Genomic DNA, 11,636 nt, shown 5'->3' with positions numbered 1-11,636 from the left:
CAAGAGACAGTTGAAGGCAGATTGATGAAGAATACTGTTTGTCATTAGTTAACTCCATGCCTCAGAGAGTTTAAACCATTATAAAAGCCAGAGGTGGTGCAACAAAGTAATAATGGTGCAGTGTTTTCTAATGATTCCATAATTTTTTCCTCAGATTTGAGTGATTCCATATTTTTTTCCTCTACTTGATCTAAAAAAAAAGCAATTGTGACTGACCACAACTATTATATTTGTTTCTTTTTTTATTGTTTCTTAATGCCAGAGGGTTGACAGTTTGAGAAATTATAGTTTTGTGGCATGTCTGTGATTTATTTTTTTTCTACAAAATTAAACAATTGAAAGAACATCTTCCAAGAGTGGTGATTCCATAATTTTTGCCAGGGGTTGTATATGGTAAGTGGAGCTGATAAAATGGACAGTGAGTGTAGAAACAAGGAGGTGGTTTTAATGTTATGGCTGATCGATGTATCTATCATATACAGTGCCATCAGAAAGTATTCACACCCCTTCACTTTTTCCACATTTTGTTACGTTACAGACATATTTGAAAACCGATTTGAGTTTTCTTTTAAAAAATCTACATGAAATAGCCCATAATGACAAAGTGAAAACATGTTTTTAGACATTTTTGTACATTTAATAAAAATGTAAACATTTACACATAATAGGTACATAAGTATTCACACCCATGGCCTAATATTTTGTTGAAGCACCTTTGGCAGCACTCACAGCCTCAAGTCTTCTTGGGTATTTCTGTACAAGCTTGGCACATCTGTTTTTGGGCATTTCCTCCCATTCTTCTCTGCAGATCCTCTCAAGCTCAGTCAGGTTGGATGGGCAGCGTCTGTAGACAGCCATTTTTAAATCTTTCCAGAGATGTTCAATTGGATTCAAGACCCGGCTGGGCCACTCAAGGACATTCACAGACTGCTCCTGAAGCCACTCCTTTGTTATCTTGGCTGTGTGCTTTGGGTCATTGTCGTGTTGGAAGATGAATCGTCACCCTAGTCTGAGTTCCAGAGCACTCTGGCGCAGGTTTTCTTGAAGAATCTCTCTATATTTGGCTGCTGTCATCTTACCCTCTATGTGGACTAGTCGCCCAGTTCCTGCCGCAGAAAAACATCCCCACAGCATGATGCTGCCACCACCATGCTTGACAGTAGGGATGGTGTTAGCCAGGTGATGAGCAGTGCCTGTTTTTCTCCAGACATGATGCTTGTAGTTCAGGCCAAAAAGTTCTATTTTGGTTTCATCAGACAAGAGAATTTTGATTCCTCTGGTCTGAGAATCCTTAAGGTGCTTTTTGGCAAACTCCAAGCGGGCTGCCATGTGCTTTTCGAGACCTTCAAAGCTGCCGAAATTTTTTTGTATCCTTCCCCAGATTTGTGCCTTGACACAATCTGGTCTCGGAGGTCTAAAGACAATTCCTTTGACTTCATTGCTTGGTTTCTGCTCTGATATGCACTGTCAACTGTGAGACCCTTTATAGACAAGTGTGTACCATTCCAAATTATGTTCAATCAACTGAATTTACCACAGGTGGTCTCCAATCAAGTTGTAGAAGCATCTCTAGGATGATCAGTGTAAACTGGATGCACCTGAGCTCAATTTTGAGCGCCATAGCAAAGGGTGTGAATACTTATGTACCTATTATGTTTAAATGTTTACATTTTTAAAAGATTTACAAAAATGTCTGAAAACATGTTTTCACTGTCATTATGGGCTATTTTGTGTAAATTTTTTAAAAGAAAACTACTCAAATCGGATTTCGAATATGTCTGTAACGTAACAAAATGTGGAAAAAGTGAAGGGGTGTGAATACTTTCTGATGGCACTGTGTATATATATACAGTGTATCACAAAAGTGAGTACATCCCTCACATTTCTGCAAATATTTCATTATATCTTTTCATGGGACAACACTATAGACATGAAACTTGGATATAACTTAGAGTAGTCAGTGTACAGCTTGTATAGCAGTGTAGATTTACTGTCTTCTGAAAATAACTCAACACACAGCCATTAATGTCTAAATAGCTGGCAACATAAGTGAGTACACCCCACAGTGAACATGTCCAAATTGTTCCCAAATGTGTCGTTGTCCCTCCCTGGTGTCATGTGTCAAGGTCCCAGGTGTGAATGAGGAGCAGGGCTGTTAAATTTGGTGTTTTGGGTACAATTCTCTCATACTGGCCACTGGATATTCAACATGGCACCTCATGGCAAAGAACTCTCTGAGGATGTGAGAAATAGAATTGTTGCTCTCCACAAAGATGGCCTTGGCTATGAGAAGATTGCTAACACCCTGAAACTGAGCTACAGCATGGTGGCCAAGGTCATACAGCGGTTTTCCAGGACAGGTTCCACTCGGAACAGGCTTCGCCAGGGTCGACCAAAGCAGTTGAGTCCACGTGTTCGGCATCATATCCAGAGGTTGGCTTTAAAAAATAGACACATGAGTGCTGCCAGCATTGCTGCAGAGGTTGAAGACGTGGGAGGTCAGCCTGTCAGTGCTCAGACCATACGCCGCACACTGCATCAACTCGGTCTGCATGGTAGTCATCCCAGAAGGAAGCTGACGCACAAGAAAGCCCGCAAACAGTTTGCTGAAGACAAGCAGTCCAAGAACATGGATTACTGGAATGCCCTGTGGTCTGACGAGACCAAGATAAACTTGTTTGGCTCAGATGGTGTCCAGCATGTGTGGCGGCGCCCTGGTGAGAAGTACCAAGACAACTGTATCTTGCCTACAGTCAAGCATGGTGGTGGTAGCATCATGGTCTTGGGCTGCATGAGTGTTGCTGGCACTGGGGAGCTGCAGTTCATTGAGGGAAACATGAATTCCAACATGTACTGTGACATTCTGAAACAGAGCATGATCCCCTCCATTCGAAAACTGGGCCTCGTGGCAGTTTTCCAACAGGATAACGACCCCAAACACAACCTCCAAGATGACAACTGCCTTGCTGAGGAAGCTGAAGGTAAAGGTGATGGACTAAACCCAATTGAGCACCTGTGGCGCATCCTCAACTGGAAGGTGGAGGAGTTCAAGGTGTCTAACATCCACCAGCTCCGTGATGTCATCATGGAGGAGTGGAAGAGGATTCCAGTAGCAACCTGTGCAGCTCTGGTGAATTCCATGCCCAGGAGGGTTAAGGCAGTGCTGGATAATAATGGTGGTCACACAAAATATTGACACTTTGGGCACAATTTGGACATGTTCACTGTGGGGTGTACTCACTTATGTTGCCAGCCATTTAGACATTAATGGCTGTGTGTTGAGTTATTTTCAGAAGACAGTAAATCTACACTGCTATACAAGTTGTACACTGACTATTCTAAGTTATATCCAAGTTTTATTTCTATAGTGTTGTCCCATGAAAAGATATAATAAAATATTTGCAGAAATGTGAGGGGTGTACTCACTTTTGTGATACACTGTATATAGTTGCTCTGAGATTGGTCTGAATCATTCTTAAGCTGAAACTTCTAGCTAGAAGTTTGAAGCTAAGTTAGGTTCAAAACACACTGGGTTTCTTCCTACCTCCCTGACAAAGGTCATTGTTGCTCAGATGCATGGTTTGGCCAGACAACCAACTCTAGGATGGTTCAGGGTTGTGCTAGCCTCCTTTATATCAAAATTATTGAGGCCACTGTAGTACTGAGAACACTCGGAGTAGAAAGTATCTCCATGCCATGATTTATCCTTTTTTTAGCCACAATAGCATCTCAGAGATCCACAGACAGTTCCTTGAACTTGGCTTTGTTTATGCCCAGATGACACAGTGCAAATTGTGTGCCCTTATAGACCACTTTGTCATAATAGATTATTAAGTGTAGATTGCTAAGTAAAACTGGCAAATATTTCCATTCAAAATCCACAACAGAGTGTGCAAAAAGACATGGGGTCAGACTATTCTCTGAATCCAATGTAGATTGTGTTTTTCAAGTAAAATAATACCAAAATATTAAAAACTTTACTGCAGTGTTGGTTAAATACTACATGAGAAGGGTCAGACTTGCTACAATAAAGTCTTGGCAATAGTAGGGCAAGTAAACTAACAGAAATATGTTATACTAACAGAAGTATGTTTTGATAATTGCACCTGGCAAATGACTTTCACCTAAAATGCAAGCTCACTCAGTATTATAAACCTCTAAAAGCAGTACCGAAAGAAAGGGGGCTCTTTAATGTGGTTACAGATAAACTGTTAGACATCAAATGCGGGCATGCAAGCATCATATACCATGCCTGCAGATATTTTCAGATAAGATAAAACATGGTGGGCCTTGAGATCAGGGTTCCCTTGATGTCTGGAAAGCACTGTTATTCGGAGCCCTGCAATTTCTCCACTTTATCACCCTTTATCCCAAAAGGAATGGAAGTGATGCTGGCTGTGAGAAGGCCACACAATCAGTAAGTCAACCATGCCCAACTGTGTGAACAGAGGTTTGTTTGTTTGTTTGTTTATTAGGATTTTTACGTCATGTTTTACACTTTGGTTACATTCATGACAGGAACGGTAGTTACCCATTACACAGGGTTTATCAGTTCACAAGGTTACAGTGGTGTTCAAAAAAATAGCAGTGATTTTAAAAAAGTGAATAAAGCACAAAATCATTATAATAACTTTTATTTCCATAAATGCAAATGCACTGAAAATACTACACTTTCAATTGTAAATCAAAACATTAACAAAATTTTGTCAGTTTGTGTCAATCCTTTACAGAAAATTAAGAAAAATGAATATTAGGCTGTTCAAAATAATAGCAGTGCCAGCATTTTTCTTTAAAAACTCAAAAAATGTATCTATAACATGAAAAAATTTTTGAGGTTTCACTTTACTTTAAATTACTGAACTAATATTTAGTGGCAGAACAATTGTTTCCAAGATCTGTGTTGCATGGAGTCGACCAACTTCTGGCACCTCTGAACAGATATTCCAGTCCAGGATGATCAGACTACATTCCACAGTTCTTCTGCAATTTTGGGTTTTGACTCAAAAATACACGTTTTAGATTTCAGCCCACAAGTTCTCTATGAGATTGAAGTCAGGGGATTGGGCTGGCCACTCTATTACCTCAATCTTGTTTGTCTGTAACCAAGATGTTTTGGGTCATTGTCATGTTGAAACACCCATTTTAAGGACATTTCTTCTTCAACATAGGGCAACATGATCTGCTCAAGTATTCTGATATATTTAAACTGATCCATGATCCCTCGTATGCGATAAATAGGCGTAACACCATGGTATGAAAAACATCCCCATATCATCATTTTGTACCACCGTGCTTTACTGTCTTCACAGTGAACTTTGGCTTGAATTCAGTGCTTGGGGGTCGTCTGACATACTGTCTACGGCCACTAGACCCAAATAGAACAATTTTGCTTTTACCAGTCCACAAAATGTTCAGCCATTTCTCTTTGGACCAGTCAATGTGTTCCTTGGCAAATGTTAACCCATTCAGGAAACGTCTTTTTCTTAACAACGGGACTTTGCAAGGAGTTCTTGCTGGTAAATTGGCTTCATTTAATCATCTTCTGTACTCACTGGTAAATTTAGATGTTCCTTGATCTTTCTGGAGGTGATCATTGACTGAGTATTTGCTATTTTGGCTAATCTTCGATCCAATTGAACAGTAGTTCCACGCTTCCTTCCGTATCTTTCAGGTTTTGGTTGTCACTTCAAGGCATTTGAGATCATTTTAGCTGAGCAGGCTATAATTTGCTGCACTTCTCTGAATGTTTTTTCTCTCTACAATCAACTTTTTAATCAAAGTACGCTGTTCATCAGAACAATGTCTGGAACAACTCATTTTCCCCAGTATTTCAAAAGGAAATGTGCTATGACCAACCTGTGCAACATTTGCCACCCTCCTACATTAAATAAGGGCCAAAACTGACACCCGTTCTTCTGCAGAATGAATGACCACCAATTGAACTCCTCAGTGCTATTGTTTTGAACAACCCCCTTTCAATCAATGCTTCGATTACTCAGAATGAGTGGGATGCATGTCCTAATTGTTGGGTTTGTTTTGTTTTCATTACTCTACTACACTTTCAAGTCAATTTTTTGCTATGTAGAAATAGCATTTCTACTAAAAACAGTGATTTATCAGGTTAATGGTGTTGGACTGCTATTATTTTGAACACTACTGTATATCGAACACAGACATGGACAATTTAGTGTCTCCAATTCACCTCACTTGCATGTCTTTGGACTGTGGGAGGCACCCAAAGTAAACCCACGCAGACACGGGGAGAGCATGCAAACTCCACACAGAAAGGACCCAGACCGCCCCACCTGGGGATCGAACCCAGGACCTTCTTGCTGTGAGGTGACAGTGCTACCCACTTAGCCACCGTGCCGCCCGTGAACAGAGGTAGGAGATTAACAAAACTTTTCTAAACAAAAAAGGTTATAGTTATCTTAGACTACTGCAGTGTTACTGATGAAGCCTTTTTCCCCAAAAGCAATTTAACTACACTTTTTCTTTCTTTACTTCCACAATGCAGAAAATATTTATGAAATTCATTCAAGTGCCCAGCTGCCACTTGCTACAGGGCTTTGGTTAAGTGTTTGCATCACATTATGCAAGATATGTTAATTAGCTTGCTGTGTACATTCATATTATATTGTGTAAACTTGAATGTGTTTAACATACAGAAAATGTATCATTCACAACCAGTTTATCCTAGTCAGGGTCAAAGCATACTCTCAAACCAAGTAAAGCTTTACCACTTCTCTTCACCCTGTACACCCATGATTGTACTTCGTCCCATCCCTCCATTATTAAGTTTGCGGACAATACCACTATCATTGGACTCATTACAGGAGAGAATGAGACGGCCTATAGAGAAGAGGTCCTGAAACTGACAGCGTGGTGTACTGCCAGCAATCTGTTAAACACAACAAAAACAAAGGAGATCATTGCGGACTAACGTAAGTCCAAAATGAGCCATGCCCCTCTCCTTATAAACGGTGTCTGTGTCGAGTGGGTGACATCCTTTAAATTCCTTGGAGTATTCATCTCCAGGAGCTTTCCTGGTCCTCAGAATCCTAAGAAAGAATAAACTAGCCAAGAAGCTGCTGTTGATCTTCTATAGGTCCGCTATTGAAAGCGTATTCACGTACTACATCACAGCATGGTACGCTGGTTGTTCAGTTGTCTTAACCAAAGCACATCAATCATCAGAGACTCCTCCCACCCTGCACATCATTTGTTCGACTGGATGCCCTCAGGTAGGTGCCTTAGGTCACTGAAAGCCTGCACCACAAGACTCACAAACAGCATTTTCTCTGGGCCATTAGAACATTAAATAATATACACCAAAGCAATATTCTTATGATTAACTCACACTGTGCAATACTCCTGCGAAATGTTCTCATGCACCACTGTGCAATTTTCAACTACAATATCCCAGATCAAACATTTACACTGGGAAATTCCTCATGACTGTGCAATTTTGGAATGTGCAATTTTGGAATGTGCAATATCATGATAAAGAGCAATATAGTTAAATAGTTTAATATAAGTAAATGTTATAATATAGTTTGTTTTGTATGTCTGTCAAATTGTCTGTCTGCACTACGTCTGTCTCCTTTGTCTGTTATGTCTGCACTTGGGATTAGCAACTGCTATTTCATATTTACCATATAATGACAATAACGCCTTTTCATTTAATTTCCATTTCATTTTTCGTATTTGTAAGCAGTTATTAATTTCATGAACTAAATTAAAACTTTAAAAATGTGGGGAAAATATTTATCTTGGGCCATACATGGGCATCAACTATGAAAAGTTGTGGGAAGCAACTGTTTGTGTTTTACATGAAAACTGTTCTTAATGAAAACTGCATTTATGAACTTAATGACCTTAAACAACTGCCTAATCACATACCTTCAAGGTATACAAAGCTTGACAATCACATAATACAAAAAAGATGCTCAAATTAATCACTGACAGAAAATAAAGAAATAAATCTGGTATAAAACTGAATCAGAATCAAGTTAGAACTAAACTGTGATTTACTAAGCCCTGTTTCCGGCCAGTTACACAAAATATGACCGTCAAACAGAGCTAATTTGCCCAACACACAGACGTAAAAGATGCCATTTTAATATTAGATTCATCAAAGGATTTTTTAAAATAAAGTGCTACCTTGAAATTCAACGTCAATTGGTTCTGGGAGTGGCGTTGAGTTTAAAAGGCGTTGAGTTTTAAGGTATTTTTTTTCCCCATAAGGGTGTTTGAGAAACCTGTTAATGCGTTCCATGATCCAGTGGACTTGCATATATTTTAGGCTACTGTAAAAATAATGGGGTTGTTTTTGACAGTTATACACCAAAGATAACACATTTATAATATAAAAACACTGAAATAAAAAGCTGATTCTTACAATTTTTTTCAGAACCCCGAGCTGTAACACAAGTTTAAAAGTGAAACAGTGAAGAAAATCCAGATAAACACAGATACATGTGGAGCTTTCAGAGTGAATCTGACGAATATGCCACACAAATGCAGTTTCATCTCATATGCACACTTTGACGACATATTACCGCAATGGCTGTTCATTGTTAATTTGAAATTAAATAAATAAAGAAATTGTAAAAAACTGAACACATTGAGTTTAAGGGAAACGTTGATTTAAAGGTACAAATTTCCTGACAAAGGGCGTTGAGTTTCAAAGATTTTGAGTTTAGGGGACGTTGAGTTACAAGGTACCACTGTACAACTAAAATCTTCCATATAACTTCCTTATAACTTCAGATGATTCCTTTACTAATACTTATACCTTGTTGAATAATATGTTACCCTACTTCCTAAAATACACATTCATTAATAACTGCACACGTTATTAATTTTATTATAACAGCAAATAATATGATCGTAAATGATTCCACATTTATTTATTGCTTGGATTTGTTTCTTAGGTTGAAGAATCAGTTTCTCTGGATATACTGTATGCTTGTTAGGTCAGGATAAGAGAATATAAAAATACAGACAAAACTTACCTTAATTTCTGTACAAACTGAACAACTATCACTCTATCTCAAAGTTCATATACACACTCTGTCTTACAGTTGCATAGTACAATACATGGCAAGGTACACAAACAAAGAAAGCAGATTCAATGATTAAGCGTTTGTTTCAGATTCTTGACATGGTAAGATATAAAATTTATTAAAGCATATTAACAGTTTGATTTAAAAGAAAAATACATATATAAAACATCAGTCACAAAAAGCCTCAATTTTTGTCAGCTAATAAATATACTGGTTGAATTTATAATGTATAGTAGTAATGATAAATTGAAATAATGAATAACTAGTGGTAACTGTATAGTAGTTAAATGAAGGTTTATGGCAATTAATTAAATGACAATTGTTGACTTTGAAAAAAAAATCTGGTGGACAGGTTAAAATGAGGTGCCAACTTTGATGTGCCATTTAAAAAAAAAGTGTGAAGCACTGAACAACACAAAGTGTATATAACTTTCAAACCATTTTGCCCAATATAGTGCAGCTAATACCCAGTGTCATTTTTCTCACCAATATGAAATAGCAAGGACTATGCATAGAGCTTGTTGCATATTTTTTATACTCAAAACCATGTGGACACCCAGTTGGCTGGCAAGGCTTAACTACTGCACTTGTCTACTTAAAGTGCTTTCCATCCGAAACTGAATGTGGCCCACTGGGTACTGAAAAAATGCTCAGCTGCCAGAAGCTCTTTCTGCTTTACTGTGCATACCACTGAAAAATGTGTGCACACAAATCAAGCATTCATGAAATCTTTTCTCAGCCTAGTCACTTAATACCTCAGGCTACATTTAAAGTAATGGTGAATACCTAAACAGTGAAAATAAACATAAAGGTTGGCACAAACATTGCTGATAAATAATGGAATTTAGCTTGCCAACTGTAAGTGTGCTTGGTTTAGCGTACATGACCTTAAATGGGAAAGATCACATTTGGATAATAAATATGATAAGAAGCTAAACACATCATGGGATCGAAAAACTAGCCTACCAACAATCAACTCGGTAGGTACATGGTTTACTCCCAGCTTTTTCCTATGGTTCAGTGGTTCCTAAATCTGGATCTCAAATCTGCTTCTGATTTTCTGAACATTAGTAGCTAATTGCTCCAATACTTTAATGGTTAGCCAGGCTTATTACTACACCTGATTTGTGAATTAAGTGAAAAGGATAAAATGTACAAGCCAGGTTTAAATGGCTGCCTCTATACCTCTTATGCTTTAGTCTGCCCAATGTACAGCTTTCTTAAAGTTCAGAGCGTGTGTAAACAAATAAAGATTATTTGCTTAGCTACATCCAGGCAATAGTTGAAAGCAATCACAGATACCAGCTTAAGGAGGGGGAAGAATTACAGATGTTTTGTTTAATTTGCTTTCCACTAACATTGGCATTGTTCATAACTGTTAATTTAGCTGCTAGTCAAGACAGGCTAGACTACTTTTGCATCCTAAACAAACAGTAATGCCTTGTTTTACCACCTAACATGCCATCTTTCCTGTTGCTACATGCTTCCCTTTTGGGTTTTCTAATCTGCACTGATGCTTGTGCTAATAGTGTTCCACCAGCAATGCTCCAAAACAATGAAAGGGGTTGCATTGTGGATTTGGTGTCCATACACACAAACTTTCAATCCTGCTTAAAATCTTCTGTGTTACAGTGTATTAAGCACACATGCAAGCTACTCAAAGCCTCAATGCATTCATTATTGTTTTCATGTCAGTTGTATTTTTTCTTCTTTTTAAGCAGCTTAACATTTTTGCATCATATAACCTTCCACAGAGTGGCACTGCTTTTCCCATTAATTACACCAATCTAGTGGCTTAAGAGAGAAAGTGCAAACACACACACACACACACACACACACACACACACACACACACACACACACGCACACACACACACACACGCACGCACGCACACTCACCTCACACTCACCTCACACTCACCTCACACTCACCTCACATACACTTTCCCTATTTTGGTTAAAAGACACCAAATAAAGCTGTTAGGAATATAAACATGTACCTCAGTCGTGTTAGTTAATTGCCAAGAAAAAGACTCCACATTATTCATTATTCTGTAAAACACTTATTCTTTACGCTAAACAGATGCTTGTGCTCCCCTCTTGAAAAATGTAAACTTTTGCCTTTGTCTGTGAACTGGGTTATGCCCTTGTTAAACCTAAACAGTGCAAGGATGTAGCAGAAGTACATAAGAGCCTCTAATATATCAACTATAAAAACCCTCTTTTACCTAAAGAGTTAGTTGGATTTTTGAATATGAGAATATTTTACTGCGTAACCATTCCTTTTTAGGGCACATCAATCAGCTTATTCATGCAGCAAAATGTCCATGATAAATTCACTTTTGGTGATCTTAGTGTACCCAGCCTTTGAGCAGCAGGCAGTAGTTAAGACTGAAAGAAAACAGAAGCACCAATTTACTTAGTCCACTCTGTGTGATCAATGTGGCACTTGAACCACTTTTAGGGTTTAAAACAAACAGATTTACCCTTTTTCTGATTATTGCTGTTGTCCAGGTCATGACATTGCACTCACTGCAACATTATTCAACTTAAAAGCCACAATAAATG

Source organism: Trichomycterus rosablanca, chromosome 7 (genome assembly GCF_030014385.1).
Source record: "Trichomycterus rosablanca isolate fTriRos1 chromosome 7, fTriRos1.hap1, whole genome shotgun sequence".
Taxonomy (NCBI): domain Eukaryota; kingdom Metazoa; phylum Chordata; class Actinopteri; order Siluriformes; family Trichomycteridae; genus Trichomycterus; species Trichomycterus rosablanca.
Note: the sequence above shows the minus strand (reverse complement) of the source record.